This window comes from Ailuropoda melanoleuca, chromosome 4, assembly GCF_002007445.2.
Source record: "Ailuropoda melanoleuca isolate Jingjing chromosome 4, ASM200744v2, whole genome shotgun sequence".
NCBI classification, from domain to species: domain Eukaryota; kingdom Metazoa; phylum Chordata; class Mammalia; order Carnivora; family Ursidae; genus Ailuropoda; species Ailuropoda melanoleuca.
This window is the reverse complement of record NC_048221.1, coordinates 55261837-55280995: the sequence shown is the minus strand read 5'-3', so window position 1 is coordinate 55280995 and position 19159 is coordinate 55261837. Positions and strand designations below refer to the sequence as shown.

Genomic DNA, 19159 nt, shown 5'->3' with positions numbered 1-19159 from the left:
GAGTTAGTCAATTTTTACAGATAAAGAGTAGACCATCGGGCCAGTCTTTATTTTTGGGGCTGTTGAAAGAATGTTAGCAGTCTGAATTGGGAGAAACGATTGTGTTTTAGAAGGGGAAAAAAGTACACTTGGTCAGCCGGTTCTTCCTTTTTTCCCCTTGCTTATTACCTTCTCAAGTTGTAGCTAATCATTTCTGCATGACAACAACATGAAATCCTGTCTACATGTGACTGGCTACCTGCCCCTGCCAAATGGCAGTCTTCTGTGCCTTGCCAGTTCTGTGTGCCCATAAAGTCATCTGGAGATAAAAAGCACCCGTGATCTACCTGGGGGAGAGAAAGGTGTGCTGTTTCTGTGAAGGGTGGAACCTTGGGACCAAACTTCTGTAAGCCCACTGGAGAGGTGAGATAGTAGCAAGATTCCCCTTGTGAGTTTGGGAGTGAGGAGGAGCTCATGTTGGTCACCCTTGTAATGTACCCCTCCCTAGACAGATGGTGTATACAGTTAATGAATAACTTCACCTGTGCTTGTTCACAGGCCAAAATCAAACAGTGCATGTCAGAGTCTGAGAAGTGAGTTGGTTTTTCTGCTTCCCACTATTGTGGTAGAGAACAGGGTCTACCCCTGGTGACAGGGGAAGTGGACATGTAGTCATTCAGACATGCAAGCATCCAAAGGCTGCTTTGTATTGGGTGCTATGCTAAGGAAATGCCAAAGGAGTAAGATAGTTTCTGTCCTGGAGGAATTTTTTTTTTGACTGTGTGACACACGAGGAGCCACCCACAAAAGGCGATGATGTCGTGTGGCAAAGATTTGATAGTAGGCTTCTGGACAGGTGTTTTCAGTTTTTGGATGTGAAGAGGTAGTGATAAACTTCATACATCCAGTTGTTACACACGGAAACCTTGAAAACAAATATTTTTCTACCTTAATCTCTCCTACCTTAGAGACAGTGAACTCCATAAAATTGCTTGGTTTTGACCTACAAAAATGACATTTTCATAGGATTCAAGCTAATAAACACAAATGGGAACATACCTTGTTCTGTACCGTACTTTTAAAAAAATCTAACTACATTTTAGAATGTGCCTATGTGCATTTATGTGTTTTGCATGTGCATTGTGAAGTAGGCGCAGAGTTCTTTTCACTACTTGGGTTTTCTTGGCTGAGAGATGCATCAAGGAAAGGAGAGAAGTGGACCCATGACCTTCGCAGTATGTTAATGTGGAGAACTTGGAAGTAGGGTGTCTAGATTCTTGGCAGAGATTGATTTGAGGTGATAGATTTGAGAAGATGGTAAGATGGTAGGCCTTGAAAATGAGGATGACAGATTGGGACTGAATACAGTAAGAAAGGTGGCATGGTATACACTGCTTCTCAGTGTGACAGGCTTTGTGTTTTTCGGGTATGTCACTATTCAAGAGCCCAGGTGGAAGTATTGTGATGTGGCTAAAGGCAAACAGATTTGTGGTACTCTCATTTTCATATTGACCACATTTCATCATGATAATCTGTCCATATTTACATATTTGAAAGGAAATGACAAAAATATGAGGGGCATTATTCTAGTGGAAAGGATTTACAGCTAAAATAGCATGGGTAGGATATGTGCAAGCCTGGTCCAAGATGGTGACTATGGCTCTAAAAGCAGGGACACCTATTTGACAGGTTTTAGACAGATAGGGATAGGCATGGGCAAGCACAGCAGCGACGCTGAAAGAGGAAACAGAGCTAACTGCTCCTGAAAAAGTAGGATTACCCATTAACCAAAGATTATGGGCAGTGCTGGCATGGTGTGGTACCCTGATTTGTATCCATTTCTGGTGATACTGAATAGAAGTTCCCAACTTCCCCTACTGCTCTTAACCGTTGATTATGTTATATTCATAGTGAACTCATTCATATTCACAGCCATTGGCAGGTTAATTGTTGAGGTAGTTTGGCTGTTTTTGGAGGAAGAATTTGTTTGGTGGGAACTGCTCACTGTTAGAACATTGATTTCCCAAACATTGTAAACTCCCAGCTTATCCTACTGATACAAATTTATTGCTTCAAAAAATATATGTTTTAAAGATTTTACTTATTTGAGAGAGAGCAGGGAGAGGAGCAGAGGGAGAGGGACAAGCAGACTTTGTGCTGAGCATGGAGCCTCACATGGGGCCCGAGATCATGACCTGAGCCAAAATCAAGAGTTGGATTCCCCGGGGTGCCGGTGGCTCAGTTGGTTAAGCGTCTGCCTTTGGTTCAGGTCGTGATCTGGAATCGAGCCCCACACCGGGCTCACTGCTGAGCAGGGAGCCTGCTTCTCCCTCTCCCTCTGCCTGCCGCGCTCCTCTTGCTTGTGCTCTCCCTCTCTCTCTCTGTCTAATAAAGAAAGAAAATCTTAAAAAAAAAAAAAAAAGAGTCTGATGCCCAACTGACTGAGCTACCCAGGCACCCCCCCCCAAAAAAAAAGGCATGTTTTAGAGAGAGAAGATTTCTGGAGTGAGAGCTAAGTAGTTTACCTATATGGAGCATTCTATCCTTCCTTATGTATGCTTTCAGAAAGATACTTCTTTTAATACAAAGGAAGCTAAATATTTTAGCAAATATTCAAGTCCCTAATGTGTTCTGAGCACAGAGTTAGAAGTATTAACTCCAGCTGTACCTTCAGAACACTGGACAGTTGTACCCAGAGTAAAGACTCTTGAAGTAAATTCTATGCCATACTCCCAGTCAACCACTTCTTAACACTACATACTACTACTTGTATTTTGAACGGTATTTAAACCCAGGAACCACTAGTTTGATATTTTAAGTCCATGCTATTAGATTATCTTTGCCTTCTGCCACATATCAGTTCCTTTCCTGTGATGGTCTTCTGTGGTCACAAGAGATTTAAGAAAGATGTTAAATTTAAGGAAGGAATGACTCATCCTAATCCTTTACCAAAACTAGAAAACAAATCATACTTAGGTCCAAAAAATACGCACGTACCTGGCATTTTCTGCTGAGAGAATTAGCAGTGATTCAAGGGCTTGAATGAGTTTGGTCAAGGTCTGAAAATTGGACTAGTTCACTGATGTTTAAATTAAAAGACTGTAGTCTACAGTAATGTCACACAAAAAGACTGAGTGGGGAGCTTTAGAGGTCAGTCCCTCTACCAAGTCAGCCATTGACCTGGAAAGAGTATTTGGAATCAACTATCTTGGAACTCTGGAACCTGATTGGATGGAGATGTGCTTCATGAAGGGATAGACTGCTGATCTTTCGTAAGTGAGTGCTGTGCTCACAAATGGACAATTCCAGCTCTCAGCAAACAACAATCAGCAATCCCTGAGGTACAGGAGAGTGAGATTTCCAGGATACCACATTATAATATTCAGAATGTTCATTTCTCAACAAGAAAAAAAATATGAAACATATAAAGAAAGAGGAAAGTGTGGCCCATTCACAGGGAAAAAAAAAAAAGAATTGGACAGAAGCCATCTCAGAGGAAGCTTAGACATTGGAATTATAAGTTAAAGGCATTAAATCAGGGTGCCTGGGTGGCTGAGCATTCAACTCTTGATTTTGGCTCCAGTCATTATCCTGGGGTTGTGGGCTAGAGCCCCATTTTGGGCTCCGTACTCGGCGAGGAGTCTGCTGCTCTCTCTCCCTCTCCCGTTCCCCTGCTTGCCCATGCTTTCTCTGTCTAAAATAAACCTTGTTTAAAAAAAAAAAAAAGCATTAAATCAACTGTGTTAAATATACTCAATGAGCTAAGGGAAATCATGGACAAAGAACTAAAGGCAATTGAGAACACAATGTCTGCACAAAATGAGACCATCAAGAAAGAAATTAAAAGAAGGTAACAAATTCTGGAACAGAAAAAGCAGCACAGTAACCGAAATGAAAGTTTTTTTTTTTTCCTTGCTTTTTTTTTTAAGATTTATTTATTGATTTTAGAGGGGGAGAGAGAATCTCAAGCAGATTCCCTGCTGAGCAGGGAGCCCAACACAAGGCTCAGTCTCACAACCCTGAGATCATGACCTGAGCCAAAATCAAGTCAGACACTCAACCGACTGAGCTAGCCAGATGCCCCTGAAACAAAATTTATTAGAGGGGTTTGCCAGCAAATGTGAGCAGACAGAAGAAAAGATCAGCAAGTTGAAGGTAAGACCATCAAAGTTATTCAGCCTGAGGAACAGAAAGAGAAAAATTATGAAAAGTGAACACAGCCTGAGGGACCTGCAGGACATCATCAAGCATGCCATATGCAGTTCATAGGAGCTCCAGAAGGAGAATGTATAGAGAGGAACAAAACATTTGTGAAAATCTAATGGTCCAAAACTTCCAGAATTTAATGAATTTACACATCTAAGAAGGCTTAATGAACTCTAAGGAGGATAAACAAGAAATCTACGCCAAGACACATTACAGTCAAGTTGTAACTTGAATTTGCAAAGCAACAACTTGAAAGCAAGAGAATCAACTTGTCATATATAAGGGTTTCTAAATAAGATTTTGAAAGTTGATTTCTCATCAGAAATCATGGATTCCAGGGGCACCTGGGTGGGTCTGTCATGTAGGGTCTGCCTTCGGTTCAGGTCATGATCCTGGGGTCCTGGGATCCAGGCCTGCGTCGGGCTCCCTGCTCAGTGGGGTGTCTGCTTCTCCCTCTCCCTCTGACCCTCCACCCTGCTCAGGCTCTCTCTGTCTCTCAAATAAATAAAATCTTAAAAAAAAAAAAAAGTCATGGATGCCTGAAAGACAGTAAAGATGACATATTTTAAAGTCCTGAGGGGGGGAGAGAAACCTTACCAACTAAGAATTCTGTATCTGGCAGAACTATCCTTCGAGAATGAAGGAGAAATTGAGATATTTCTAGATGAACAAAAGTTGAGAGTATTCATTACCATTGCTCCTGCCCCATGGGAAATGCTGAAGAGTGTTTTTCAGTCTGAAGTGAAAAGACACTAGACACTAATTCAAAGCCGTAAGAAGAAATAATACTGGTATAGGTAAGTATAAAAGTCAATATTCTCTTTTATTTTGTCCTTTTAAAAAATAATTATTTATTTATTTTTGAGAGAGAGTGCGCTCCTTCATGCATGCACAGCCACAAGCAGGGAGCAGCAGGCAGAGGGAGAAGCAGGCTCCTGACTGAGGCCTGCTGAGGAGGGAGCCGGACGTGGGGCTTAGTCCCAGGACCCTGGGATCATGACCTGAGCCGAAGGCAGACGCTTAACGACTGAGTTACCCAGTGCCTGTTTGGTCCTTTTTTAAATATATGATTTAAAAGACAGCTTCTTCCTCTGCCCCTCCCCACCACTTGTGCCATTTCCCTCTCTCTGTCTCTCACACTCTCTCTTTCAAATGAGTAAGTAAAATATTTTTAAATAATACTTTATTTTTAATTATTATTAATTATTAGTTATTATTAATTATATTATAATTAATTATTATTAAATAATAAATAAAATAAAGTTTTAAGTTTCTCATAATAGGCACACAACACGTACAGATGTAATCTATGATAACAACGTAAAGGAGAAAGGACAGATTGGAACAGAGTATAAACTATTGAAACTAAATTGATATTATTTAAACTAGATTATTATAAATTTAAGATGTTGATTGTAATCCCCAAGGTAACTTCTAAGAAAATATAAATATACAGAAGAGGAAAGAAGAGGGAACCAAATGATACATAAAAATTACATTGGGGCGCCTGGGTGGCTCAGACAGTTAAGCATCTGCCTTCGGCTCAGGTCCTGATCTCAGGGTCCTGGGATCAAGCCCCATGTCTGGCTTCCAGCTCAGCAAGGAGTCTGCTTCTCCCTCTCCCCCACCCCTCTCCCCACTTGCATGCACATGCACATTCTCTCTCTCTCTCTCAAATAAATAAAATCTTTTTTTAAAAAAATTACATTAAAATTCAACTAAATACAAAAAAATATCAGTAAATGAAGAACTGAACAATGGGAAAATAGACATACAGAAAACATGGTACATGGCAGAAGTAAATCTTTCCTTATCAGTAATAACCAAGCCCTCTTCCCTAAGCATCTTGCACACACAGCATGTACTTCTTACGTTGCTCCCATCTGCAGCTTTTTGTGCCTAGTCTCTGGCTAATCTGTATTGTGTTGTCAGGCTCGCTGGAGCTCAGCATCTTCTTTCTCTTCATTTAAAATTCAGGGAGTGCACCTCGACTTCCCCATGGTCTTTGATTTGATTTCTGCCTTGGCCATCTACCATGAGAGATTAAATGGGCTTCACTCTGTTTTTTTGGCCTTTCTGATTCTTGCTGGGCAGCTTAAAACAGAAGTGTCTCTAAGTTGAGGACCCCAGCCATCACCACTGGCCCTGGCTGTGACCAGAGGGAGAGGTTTGGGTGGTACCATCAGGCTGCCTGGTTTGCAGAGGATTTCCTTTTAAGGACACACATTGACGACAGTTGGTTTCCTCTGGTGCTGGGGATGGAGGAGGAGGTCCCAGGGCCACTGCTAGGGGGCTGAGCTGGGGATGGTGGTCCTTGACTCCAGACTGGGTGGGGGACTGGCAGGCACTGTGGCCTTCTACTCTTGAGTTCTCGTGCTCCTCCAGCCACTGTTCTTCTGCCTTGAAGAACCAGGTGAGAATAGCAGGCTTTTACTGCATTGTCAGACATCTGCTGAACTTTCTAAGTTGGGGAAAGAATGCAGCTGTTAGGGCCTACAGAAGGGGAGGAGGGACTTACTATGACAGGGGGTGGCCCTTCACCTTGAGTTTCTTGAGCTTGGGATTACCCGGTATGATGGGCGGCCATCACACTGTCATACCTCCATGCTGTTCATAAGCCCTGGATCTGGTCCCACCCATAGCCCATGTTCATCATCACCTTGGGCACCCTGGGGGTCCTTATTGTCATGAGGCACTCTGTGTAAGATCTGAGTTTCTTCTCCTTGCCCATACTTATCCATGGATCCCTCATAATATTTTCTAACGTTCCTCTATCACTGGGGTTGAGGGTCATCAATTTTCTCGAGGTTTTCACATTCAGGAGATAAGAATATTGGAATGTGGTATTGCCCCCTCAGGATCTGCTTCCATAGCTCCCTGAAGTCCTCTCCCACAAAAGGCAGGGACAGCAGTGACCATGGTGACAATGATTACTGTGTTTCACACATCCACTATAGTGGATTGTTGTAATTGCTGGGGGGGGGAGGGGGCGGGGGGAGAGGGAAAGAGAATCTTAAGCAGACTCCATGCTTGGGCATGTGGGGCTCGATCTTACAGCCCTAAGATCATGACCTGAGCTGAAATCAAGAGTTGGACACACTTAGCCAGCCGACTGAGCCACCCAGGTGACCTTGGATCATTATACTTTTGGCACAGGAAGGATTCTGGGGTAGTATAAGGGAGGCTGTTACAGTAGGTGTTCTGCTTATGGCCAGTGGTGAACTCGTTGCTGAGGCCAAAGTCTGTAATTTTTACATTTCACCTGAGTGTCACAAAGTGGGTTCTCTGGCTTCAGGTCCCTGTGGATTATACCATTCTGGTGGCAGTACTACGCAGTGGATACTGGCTGCTGGAATTGCCTCTGGCCTCTTTCTCTGTCATGTGGCCATGGTCCATTGTAAATAACCAAACATGTCTCCACTGACATACTCCGAGACAAGGCATAGTGCTTCCTCAGTGTCAGTCACCTCAGCTTTACAGTATTGGTGTGATTCAAGGCCTTTGTGCTGTGTGCTTCATAGAAAAGTCCCTGGAAACTGGAGGAGCTCTGCTGACTCTTCCTAATGACCTTCACGGCCTCTGTCCCAGTCAGGATGTGCTGGGCCAACCTCACCATTGGCGAAGTTACCCTGACCAGTGGTCTTGGAGGAGCTCATAGTCGTAGATACGGGTAATTTGGTAGCAGAGATGGCTGCAGCGCCCTGCTGCATGGTGATCTGCTAACCGTGCTAATTGGCAATGCTGATGTGCTAACGACATTAATACTGATGTAAAACAATAATTACGCTTACTAACTGCTACTAAAAGAATTGAAAAAAGAAAAATGAGAAAAGACAATGAAGAAAAATAAGAAAATAGAACAAAGAAAAATAAGAAAAAGGAAAATAGAAAAAAATGGGAAAAGTAAAAGAATGTAGAATAAAGAAAAAAGAAACAAGATGGAAAGAAAAAAAGGAGAAAACAGTCTGTCAGTTTACCAAAGTCCATCAGGTCACCAAAAATCAGCCTTCTGAGCTATAAGAACTAAAAACCTAGGGCCAGCCAGGGGCCCAAGTGGATGTTTGTAATTCCATCACAATGGTGCAGGGCAAGGAATGGACTGCTAATGGTTGAGATAATCTACAATGGTTTTCTCACTTTTTGGTCTTAAGACTTTTTGCTTCCCCCCCCTTAAGACTTATTTATTTATTTATTTGAGAGAGTGGGGAGAGAAGGTGCGAGAGAATCCGAAGCAGACTCAGGAGCCCAGTGCAGGGCTCAGTTTCAACCCTGAGATCATGACCTGAGTTGAAATCAAGAGTCAGAAACTTAGCTAACTGAGCCACCCAGGTACCTGCTCTTTTTTTTTTTTCCTTAAGGAACTCCAAAAAGCTCTTTGTTTAGGCAGATTACTAGAGAGTAATGTTACTTTATTGAAAATTAAAATCTGTGGTGCTTCAATGGGCTTTTCCTTTCTAGTTTGGAAATCTAATAATTTCTGGCATTAAAGACCTCAGTGTTTACACTTAAGAGTATTCATTTCCTTTTGCTTAAACTGTGGTCTCAAAGTGATGATACAAGTCTGTTGGCATCACAATACTATAGGAAAGGGTTTTGTTGCATACAACACAGTAAGGTACTTTATTAACATCTGTAAAGCTGAGGGATAATGACAAAGAAAATAGCTATAGAATACACACAAACGGAAATGAGAAGGGAATTAAAATGTTTTACTACATAAAAATCAGTTGAACACAAAAGAAGATAGTCGTGCAAAATAACAAAAAAGCTATTCGGCCTGTAGAACACAAAGTGTCACCAAAGTGACAGAAATAAGTCCTTCCTTATCAGTAATTTTTTTTAGTATAAATGCATTAAACTCCGAAAAGACAGATTGACAGATTGGATAGAAAAACCTGATCCAACTATTTATTTACAAGAGACTCAGTTTAGATCCAAAGACACAAAAAATTTTAATATGAAAGAGTGGGAAAAGATAATTCACATAAATAGTAACCAAAAGAGAGCTGGGGTGGCTGTACTGAGAAGATGAGTGAAGATAGATTTTAAATCAAAAAAATTTTGTAAGAAGACAAAATAATGGTAAACGTTTACACATCTAATGACATGTCATCAAATTATATGAAGCAGCCCTTCCCGTTGTAGCCATGGCTGAAGCACCAGCGGCCAAAATGAAGTTCAGCCCTTTGTGACTTCTGACTGGAGCAAGAACCGCGAACGGCGTTTCGGTGCACCTTCCCATGTTCGCAGGAAGATCATATTTTCCCCTTTTTCAAAGAGCTGAGACAGAAGTAAAACGTTCAATCTATGTCCATCTTTCTGAAAGGATGATGAAGTGCAGATTGCATGAGGACACTACAAAGGTCAGCAAATTGAGAGAGTAGCCCAGGTTTACAGGAAGAAGTACGTCATCTACACCGAACGAGTACGGTGAGAGAAGGTGAATGGCACAGCTGTCCATGTGGGCATTCACTCTAGCAAGGTGGTTATTACTAGACTAAAACTGGACAAAGACCGCCAAAAGATGCTTGAACATAAAGCCAAGTCTTGCCAAGTAGGAAAGGAAAAGGGCATATATAAGGAAGAAACAATTGAGAAGATGCAGGAGTAGAGTAATCTTTTTCTTTTTTTTTTTTTTTTAAGATTTTATTTATTTATTTGACAGAGAGAGGGAACACAAGCAGGGGGAGTCGGAGAGGAAGAAGCAAGCTCCCAGCAGAGGGGCCTGATGCAGGGCTCAATCCCGGAACGCCAGGATCACGCCCTGAGCCAAAGGCAGATGCTTAAGACTGAGCCACCCAGGCGCCCCAGGAGTAATCTTATATGCAACTTTAAGTAAAAACTGTTAAGGGGCGCCTGGTGGTCATTCAGTTAAGTGTCTGCCTCTGGCTCAGGTCATGATCCCAGGACCATGGATTGAGTCCCTGAGCAGAGAGCCTGCTTCTCCCTCTCCCTCTGCTACTCCCCCTGCGTATGTCTCTTTCTGTCAAATAAATAGATAAAATCTTTAAAAAAAAAAAATAAGTAAAAACTGTTACAATGAAAAAAATACATGAGGCAAAAATTGACAGAACTGAAGGGAGAGAGAGATGATTTTACAATGTTATTCGAGAGTGGGTAGAGAACAGAGAAGTGAGGAAATAGAGAACTTGAATAACAATAACCCAACCAGATCTAACAGACACATACAGGACCCCACCCAATAACAGCACGTTCATTCTTCTCAAGTGCACAGGGGACCTTCTCTAGGACACACCTGGTGTTAGGTCACAATTTAAAGCTCAGTAGCAAGATAGTTATCATACAGAATTTCTTTTCTGACCACCACAAGATGAAGTTAGAAGTCAGTAACAGGAGGAAAACTGGAAAATTCACAGATTTGTGGATGTTAAACAACACACTCTTAAAGAACCAGTGGGGCCAAAGGTAAAATCACAAGGGACGTTTTTAAATACTTAGAGATGAGTAAAATGAAAACACAATATACTAAAACTTAAGGGACACAGTGAAGAAGCACTAAGTGGGAAATTCACAGCAATAAATGCTAACATTGAAAAAAAAGAAACATCTCTTTTAAGATTTTATTTATGTATTTGAGAGGGAGCGCACACAAGCGAGTAGGTAGGTAGAGAGGGAGGAGAGGGAGAGAATCTCAAGTAGACCCCAGGCTGAGCACAGAGCCCCAGTCCAGCCTCAGTCTCACAACCCTGAGAATTAACGAGCTAAGCCGAAACCAAGAGTCAGATGCTTAACCACCTGAGCCATCCAGGTGCCCCAAGAAGAAACATCTCTAATCAACAGCCTAACTTGACTTCCTAAGGGATTAGAAAAAGAACAAACCAAACCCAAAGCTAGTAGAAGGAAAGGGAATGATAAAGATCAGAGCAGACAGACTTCCCTCTGGGTTGACTAAGAAAAAAATAACTCCTATTTCTAAAAATCAGAAATGAACTTTGTGGGGATGTTGCTACCAATTCTACAGGGAAAAAAAGGATTATAAGAGAGTCCTATGAACACTTGTACACCAACAGATTTAATAAACTGGATGAAATTAATAAGTTCCTGGAAACACAAACTACCAAAACTGACTCAATAAAAATCATACTTGTCAAGTATGGAGATCAAATCAGTTACCCAAAACCTACTGACAGAGAAAAGCCCTGGACCTGATGTCTTCAGTGGTGAATGCTAACATTTAAAGAACTAACACCGATTCTCACATTCTTGCCAGAAATCAAAGAGGGGGGAACACTTACTGTATCATTCTGTGAGCCAACATTGCTCTGATACCAAGGCCAGGCAAACGCTACAAAAAAAGTTAAACTACAGGTTGGTAGCCCTTATAAACAATGATTCAAAAATCTTGAATAAAATACCGGCAAATCAGATTAAGCAGCCTATTAAAAGGATTATACACCATGAGCAAGTGGGATTTTTTCCTAGAATGCTAGGATGATTGCACATCGAAAAAGTGATCAGTATGGTACACCACATTAACAGAATGAAAGGAACAAGAAAAACTCATGATCATCTCGATGCAGAAAAAGCCTTTGACAAAATTCAGCAGCCTTTCATGACTCCAAACACTAGGAATAGAAGACAATTACTTCAACATAACAAAAGCCATATATGAAAAGCACCCAGTGAACATCACAGTGGTAAAAGACTTATAACTCTTCCTCTGATGTAGTTCAGGGACAAGGCAAGGATGCCCACTGCCACCACTTCTATTCATAACAGTACTGGAAGTTCTAACCAGAGCAGTTTGGCAAGAAAAATAAAAGACATCCAAATGGGAAAGGTAAGGAGTAAAATTATCTGTGTTGCAGATGACATGATCTTATATATGTAGAATATCTAAAGATTTCATACTAAAAAATAAAAACCTGTTAGAGCTAATAAACTAATTGAGCAAAGTTGCAGGATAGAAAGTGAACATGCAAAAACCAGTTGCATTTCTATATACTAACAATGGACTGTCCAAAGAGGAAACCGAGAAAAGAGTTCCACTTAAAATAACATCAAAAAAAGTAAAATTAGCTTGGTAGGGAAGACAGACACCATCTGATTTCACTCATATATGGCATCTAGGAAATAAATGAGCAAAGGCAAAAAAAAAAAGAAAGAGACGAACCAAGAAACAGACTGTTAACTATAGAGAACACACTGATGGTTACCAGAGGGGAGGTGGGCAGGGGGATTGGTGAAATTGGTGATGGAGATTAAGGGGCTCACTTGTGATGAGCACTGGATGATGTATGGACGTGTTAATTCACTGTATTGTACACCTGAAACTAATGTAACACTGCGTGTTAACTATACTGGATTTAAAATTTAAAAAACTGATTTTAAAGAATTAACTAGGTGTGTGAAAGATGTAAACTGAAAACTCTAAAACTGCTGGAAAAAATTAAAGAGGATATAAAAAGACATGTCACGTTTTGGGATTAGAAAACTTAATTTTATTAGGATGGCATTACTACCCAAAGCCATCTACAGATTCAGTGCAATCTCTATTAAAATTTCAATGACTGTTTTTTGCAGAAATAGAAAAATGCATCCTAAAATTCATACAGAAAATCATGGGACCCTGAACAGTGAAAACAATCTTGAAAACTCAAAACAAAGTTGAAGTCTCCCAGTTCGTGATTTTCAAAACTTACTGCAAAGCTGTAATGATCAAAACATTGTGGTACTGGCGTAAGGATACATGTGCAGATCAGTGGGATATAGAGCCCGGAAATTGACCTTCATATAGGATCAGTTGAACTTCCACAAAGGTGCTAAGTCCATTTAGTGGTAAAAGGACAGCGTCTTCAATAAATGGTAATAGTACTGGGAAAACATCTGCCTGCAAAAGAATGAGCTTGACCTATCACCATGTACAAAAATTAGATCAAAACCAGACTTAAATCTGTATAGTTAAAACTATGAAATTCTGGGGCACCTGGGTGGCACAGCGGTTAAGTGTCTGCCTTCGGCTCAGGGCATGATCCCGGTGTTCTGGGATCGAGTCCCACATCAGGCTCCTCTGCTATGAGCCTGCTTCTTCCTCTCCCACTCCCCCTGCTTGTGTTCCCTCTCTCGATGGCTGTCTCTATCTCTGTCGAATAAATAAATAAAATCTTTAAAAAAAAAAAAACTATGAAATTCTTAGAAGAAAACATAGGGGAAAAATTATGACATTGGATTTGACAGTGATTTTGTGGATACGATACTGAAAGCACAGGCAACAACAGGGAAAAACAGGTAAATTGGACTTCATCAAAATTAAAAACTGTACTTCAAGGGGCAGTATCAAGAGAGTAAAGACAGTGCTTAGAATGAGAGAAAATGCCTGTAAATCATATATCTGATAAGGGATTAATATTCAGAATATGTAAGAACTCCTACAACTCAACAACATAAAAACACGATTCAAAATGGGCACAAGACCTGGATAGACATTTCTTCAAAGAATGTATGCAAATGGCTAATTCGTACACAGAAAAATGCATATCATTAGTCATTAGGGAAATGCAAATTAAACCAACAGTGAGATACCACTTCACACTGACTATGATGGCTGTTACTTAAAAGGGGTGAGGGGCACCTGGGTGGCTCAGTCAGTTAAGCGTTAGTGTCTGCCTCCAGCTCAAATCGTGATCCCAGAATTCTGGGATCAAGGCCTGTGTTGAGCCCAGCAGGGACTCAGATTCTCCCTCTGCCACTCCCCCTGCTTGTGCTTTCTCGTGCGCGCGCGCGCGCGCGCGCGCTCTCTCTCTCTCTCTCTCTCTCTCTCTGTCAAATCAAACACATGTTGGTGAGGATCTGGAGAAATGGGAACTCTTGTGTATTGCTGCTAAGAAGTTGAAACAGTGCTGGCGCTGTGGAAAGCAGTTTGGTTGTTCCTTAAAAGTTTAAACAGAGTTACTGTATGTCTTGGCAAACCCACTTTTAGGTATATAGACAAAAGATTTAAAATCAGGATCTCAAAACAGATACTGATACACTGTTGTTCATAGCAGAATTATTCAGAGTCAAAAAATAGAAACAACCCACATCATCAGCAGATAAAAGAATAAGCAAAATACACTAGATGTTAACTAACTTCAATTTAAAGAAAATTAATTAAAAAGGATAAGCAGGATGTGTTGTTTACACGCAACAGCATATTATTCACCATATAAAAGAATGAAGTTCTTTTTTTTTTTTTTGTAAGATTTTATTTGTTTGACAGAGCACAAGCAGGGAGAGCAGCAGGGAGAGGGAGAAGCAGGCCCCCCACTGAGCAGGAAGCCCGACGACGACGACGACGAGGGATCATGACCCGAGCTGAAGGCAGACGCTTAATGACTGAGCCACCCAGGCACCCCAAGAATGAAGTTCTGATGCTTGCTACAATGTGGATGATCCTTGAAAACATCATGCTGAGATATGCCATACATGATACAAATATTGTATGATCCCACTCCCATGAGCTATTTAAAGAAGGAAAATTCATAGACAGAAAGTAGAATAGGGATTACTAAGAGCTGGGGGAGCAGGACCTGGGTAATCATTGCTTAATCTGTGTGGAGTTTCTGTTTGCCGTGTTGAAAAAAAGTTCTGGAAATAGATGGTGATGTTGCACCACAGTGTGATGTTCTTACAAATGAGGAAATTAAGATCAGTACCTTCACTTCATACAAACTCTCCTCTCAAAACCAAACTGCATCTTAACTGACAGATCTGACGTTGAAATGTGATTTCATAAATCATATATTACCACCTCATAGTGTAGTGTGGTGGAAAAGCTTGTGTAGTTATGGAATATGGAGTGTTCGTCCCTTTTCCTTTTTGTTACCGCAGTTTTGTGTTTGCACCTTGAATTAGTATTTAGCAACGGTGTCTCTCAAATGTGGTCCAAAGCAAGCTGTGCATTGATGATCCAGTTTGGCAGGCGGACCTTTGTTTTGCCAGAGTCTTAATAACTAGCACAGTTTCAGTCCCGTTAAACCTTCTCTTTGGTAACTTTTGAAATAGAAGCAAAGTGTTGTGAAACTTTTGACATTTCTGTTCGTTTAGCATTTCCTTTTCAGCCTAAAGAGATGGGCCTGTGCTTAAGCATTACAGTTCCCCATTTTACCTGAAACCTCAAGTGGGTGAGCTGTTAGCTTTTCATATCTAGCCCTGGCCTGGTGGTTAATTGTATGTGGCAGCTTGACTGGGGAGGGGATGCCCAGTTATTTAGTTAAAGCATTACTCTGGATATATCTGTGAGAGTCTTTCTGGAAGAGATTAACGTTTGAATCTGTAGACTGTGCAGAACAGATTTCCCTCATCCAATTGTTAAGAGTCCTGAGTAGAGCAAAAAGCTTCAACAAGAGAGAATTCACTCTATTTGGAGGTTTTCTCGTGCCTTCAGACCCAGACTGGATCTTATACCATTGGCTCTCCTGGTTGTCAGGCCCTCAGACTGCAGATCTTGGGACTTCTTGGCCTCCATATGTTTATATATATGATCCTGTATATATTTATGAGATCTTAAACATTGTTACATGTGTAAATCTTATGTATATGAAGTTTATTTTTAACAACATATTTTATTTATTTATTTTTTAAAGATTTTATTTATTTATTAGACAGAGATAGAGACAGCCAGAGAGAGAGGGAACACAAGCAGGGGGAGTGGGAGAGGAAGAAGCAGGCTCATAGCAGAGGAGCCTGATGTGGGGCTCGATCCCAGAACGCTGGGACCACGCCCTGAGCCGAAGGCAGACGCTTAACCGCTGTGCCACCCAGGCGCCCCTAACAACGTATTTTAAATCTCACTTGAAGGTAATTGACAAAATATGAGCTTATATATGAGGCCAAAGAGCCATTAGGTTCTCTTCCTCCATCTTAGTGGTTCTCTTGGTTCTGTTTCTTTGGACAACCCTGACTAATAAACTTGGCATTAATAATAGAGTCACTCTTTCCTAAGGACAGGTCCCAGAGCATCCTTAAACTGATCCTTTACATACCTCTGTTTCCCAGATACTTTTTTTTTTCCTTAAGATTTTACTTATTATTTGACAGAGAAAGAGCAAGCACAAGCAGGGGGAGAAGGAGAAACAGGTTCCCCACTGAGCAGGGAGCCCACTGCAGGGCTCGATCCCAGGACCCTGGGATCATGACCTGAGCCAAAGGCAGACACTTACTCGACTGAGCCACCCAGGCGTCCCATGTTTCTCAGATACTTCTTACAGTTCAGAGAACTAGTGTCTGGTTTGTGAACAGCCAGATGCACTCTGGCAGAAAGTCAGCTTAGTCACCTAACCAACAGGCTTTTGATGGTTAAGCCTTTGAGTAAAAGTGAGGAAGTTCATCCAGCAACCATAACAGAAGTGAGATGTAGAAATGAAAGGATGGGTAGCTTTGGGGTGACTGAGAGCTACAGGAAAACACTTAGTTTCTAGGTTGACAGACTCAAAAACATTTTGAACTAGTGGTAACTGAAATCTTTTTAAATCTAATCCTCTTTTGGGGGGGGGCGCAAGGCAAGATCATGTCATTCCCTACGGTCAGTCCCATAGTGACTTCGGGTAAGTCATGTATCTGTGTAAAGTGTTTTATTGTTTACAAAGCTCCTTTACCTATTTATTTGCACATAGAATCCTCCCTACAACCCTAAGAGTTGGCCAGGAAGTCTATCTTACAAGTGAGGAAGAAAATGAAATTGTAGATGTGAGAATTTGTTTATAAAGCTAAGGAGGTTAAAATGGTAAATTTTATGTTAATGCATATTTTACCACAGTAAGTAATAATATAAAATACAATGCAGTAAGAATGCTTTCTTTAACTTTATGCTAGTAAATTTGAAAACCTTTTGGGGTGTGGATACTTCTGGAAATATTGAGCTAAAAAGGATGGGGCAGTTTGTTCTAGGCTACAGTTAGGTTTTGTTGTGTGAAAGATTAAAGATGAAAAAAGGGAAAGGGGAAAGGACAAGGGAAGGAAAAAAAATGGAAACTTAAGGGTTTCGCTCACCCTTCCCCAAGAATTAGAATGTTTACTAGTATTCATTCCCTTTCAGGCCCTTCTTCCCCAACACAATAAACTAATAAGCAAACCATGTTAATGTATTCTTTATTACAAACCTCTCCCATTCTCCTTAACTGTCTGAAGTCTTACACACCTGCAACCCTCTAAAACAAACAAACAAACCAGGAGGGAATAACATAATGATGTGTGAAGGATTACTTAAATCTGAATTAGTAGTGAGGACCTTCTTGCCTGGGGAGGACTGACAACTGGTTCAGCACACCTTGAACTACTTCAGAAGGTTTGGTTTCTGCATGTTGACATTCCCTGACAGGTCTAACAGCCCATGGTGAAGTTGGGGGATCTTCGGGGCACCTGGGTGGCTCAATCGTTAAGCGTCTGCCTTCTGCTCAGGGCGTGATCCCGGCGTTCTGGGATCAAGCCCCACATCAGGCTTCTCTGCTAGGAGCCTGCTTCTTCCTCTCCCACTCCCCCAGCTTGTGTTCCCTCTCTCGCTGGCTGTCTTTCTCTGTCAAATAAATAAATAAAATCTTTAAAAAAAAAAAAAAGTTGGGGGATCTTGGGGATTCAGTATCAGAAACTCTTTAACCAGGGCACCTGGGTGGCTCGGTCAGTTAAGCAACTGCCTTCGGCTCAGATCATGGAGTCCTGGGATCGAGTCCTGCATCAGGCTCCCTGCTCAGTGGGGAGTCTGCTTCTCCCTCTCCCTCTCACCCCTGTTCACACGCTCTTTCTCTCAAATAAATAAATAAAAGCTTTTTTAAAAAGAAACAAAGTAAATTCACCCCTAAATGCTCAGGTCTTTTCATCTAGCGTGTGGTCCCTTCCCTCTCCCTCCTTTTATGTCATTACCTTTAACTTTGTAAAGATTGAGCCACTTGTCTTAACAGAATGTTCGACATTTTGGATTTGGCAGGTTGCATCCTTTGATATTTAATATGTTCCTCTACCCCTGATATTTCTTGTGCAGCTTGGGTAAATTTAGGTTATATGTTTTTGATGAGAATGTTTCATAATGTCTGATTGTCCCACTATTAGTGAAGATAAGTTTAATCACTATATTGAGATGGTCACAGCTGTGTATGGCTCTTCCTTCCCAGCCTCTGTGATGAGAAGTGATCTGTGAGGTGCTGTTCTGGTGACATGTAGATCTTTAGTTCCCCACCCACCTTTCACCTGTGGCATTAGCATCATTGATGATCTTGACCTGAACCTTTCATTTTCATTAAGGGTTGCAAAATGATTTTTTTCTATTTCAGTCATTCCTTCTGTATTTCTTCTTTCTTTTTCTTTTTTTTAAAAGTAGGCTCCAAGCCCTGTGTGGGGCTTGACCTCACGACCCTGAGATCATGACCTGAGCCAAAATCAGGAGTCTGACACTCAACTGACTGAGCTACCCAGGGGCCCCTCAAAACTTAACTTGTTAAACAGCTAGTTCAGGTTCTGTCCTCTGAAGTAATGCAATTTGGCAAACATTTATTTGTTACATACTGAGGCTGCTGTTTTTGAGTGTCTGTATTCAGTGGAGCACATCAGTGTTGATGTTAATTTTTTGTGTGTAGGTGGAGAGGCCAACTGAAGACGGATTTGTTCAGTTTAGGAGGCATTATTTTTAAGTGTTTTTCGAGTTGGGTTAGGGAAGGTAGGTGGAAGAAAGGGCAGGAGGGCTATTCCGGTTAAAAGCAGTGTCACCGGCAGAGTCAGAAGTAGAAAAGTCTAGGGCACTGAAAAGGAACTGAGTTTGGCAAAGTGAGAAAGTTGTGGCTAAGAGAGCTGTTTCTTTCCGGGGATGGGAACAGTGCGTGCAGTCCAGGCTGTCTCTGCACAACTCATCACTCACGTGGACTGGCTGGGAAGAATTACCAGAAGGATACTGGAGAGAATCTTAGGGAATTCGTTTCCAGCCAGCTTAATGGGAGGGGGAAGGTTGTAATCTCTGTGGAACACCTCCTGGGTTCTCATCTCTCCC

General features: G+C 41.4%; 1 protein-coding gene and 1 pseudogene across 2 annotated transcripts in view; both read left to right on the top strand.

Moving 5' to 3' along the window:
* The window catches only part of RAB7A (RAB7A, member RAS oncogene family), a 68076-nt gene that overhangs the window by 13666 nt on the left and 35251 nt on the right, over window positions 1-19159 (top strand). The window lies entirely within an intron of this gene.
* On the top strand, window positions 7779-10155 carry LOC105236929 (annotated as a pseudogene).